The sequence below is a fragment of the Antrostomus carolinensis genome, unplaced genomic scaffold, assembly GCF_000700745.2.
Source record: "Antrostomus carolinensis isolate BGI_N321 unplaced genomic scaffold, ASM70074v2 scaffold44075, whole genome shotgun sequence".
NCBI classification, from domain to species: domain Eukaryota; kingdom Metazoa; phylum Chordata; class Aves; order Caprimulgiformes; family Caprimulgidae; genus Antrostomus; species Antrostomus carolinensis.
Window position 1 is genome coordinate 32,478 of NW_010316557.1, and position 1,553 is coordinate 34,030.

Sequence of the window (1,553 nt, forward strand, 5' to 3'; positions counted from 1 at the left end):
TGCACCGCTGTCGCCTGCCCCCGCGCCAGGACCCGGCTCCTGACGTTGTTTTCCACAGTAAGCTGGTGTCAACACGGCCAGGCTCTTCCTTGTCACTTTCTTCACGTTTGTTCCACAAGCTTTAGAAGTAAGTTATTTTTCTCGTGTGTGACGCCGGCCTGCAGCGGGTCCAGCCGTGTGTGCCAGGTGAGTGAGCACCTTCACTACAGCGGTTCCCCCTCGTACCTGGTCGAGGCTGAGCTGTGCTCAAGTGCCCAGTCCAGTGTGAACCGAGGCACGTGGGAGCAAGCCAGGGATTCACAGCAAAGAAAGTGATGTTGAAATAGGTCCTTCCAGAAAAGTGGGAAGAAAAGTCCATTTATTATGAACTTTGTGATTTTACTTGGGTGCTGCAGCTCACCGTGCAGTGGGAGGGTGGCTGTCACTGAGCAATGATCATGGTCAGTGGCTAATGACAGTCAGAAGTCTAATTTTATCCATCTCATCTTCACTTGTGGGAGCGAATAAGAACGTCCAGTCCCAACTAATTGTTTAAAATTTAATTTAGAGCTGACATGCACTGGTTTTCTAATGATACTTCACTGATGTGCCATAGCTTCCTTGGCACAGGCGGCAGAGCGGGGTGCTGGGCTGCTCAGAGGGGTGGGTGTGGCTGGGGGGGACGGACCCCTCAGTGTGGCCCTGAGCCAGCCCTGCAGCAGCACAGGAGAGAGCTGTGTTGGGAGGAGGAGGGTGTGCTCAGAGGGACTCTGACACGGGACCTTTTGAGCCCTGTCCCAAGGGACTTGAAGGTGCTCGGAGAGCGTGGGGGACTCCAGCTGAAGAGAAGCATCAGGGTGGTGGCTGCAGGACCCACCCCGTGCCCCTCCATGGGGACCCAGCACCTTCATGCCTTGTGGAGCAGCCAGGCTGAGCTTTGATCTTGGCACCTGAAGGGTCGATGCCACAACCTTTTAAAATGCTGGGAGGTGAGAGCTCCATGTTTTGGGCATCCCCTCCCTCCCCTCGTGACCCATCGCCAGCAGCAGGGCCTCAGCTGTGACCCGTCCTTCTGTGAGCTGAGTCTACAGTGCTCTACACAGAACTCACTTGTGCAGAGGCAAAGACAAATGTGGCTGCTCTGAACGTCAAAAGCCTTGCTGGAAATTTTGAAGAGCTCTCTTGAGTATCCAGGACTTACCCAGAGGCTCCTTGGAAGAAAATGCTGGTGGTGCTGCCCTTCCCTGCACCCTGCGGAGCAGAGCCGGAGCCGCGCAGTTTGGTAGATGAAGGTCACGCAGTTAATGTGAAGGTAAATGAGTGCCTGTTTGAATAACATTTCCTTGACAGTATAATCCATGCCCTGCAGCTTCTAATTAGGTGCCACTGTTTAAATTCATCACCAAGAAGAGCAGAGAATTAGCACATGGACTGCTGAGGAACTGACAGTTCCTTGTAACGCTTTATCAATAATGAGATGTGTCCTGCTGATGAGGGTGAGCTGTTGGAGGCTCCCAGTGATTTACCATCCACACCAGCCCTCCCGCCCTTATCCCTGCCCGCCCAGCACGGCA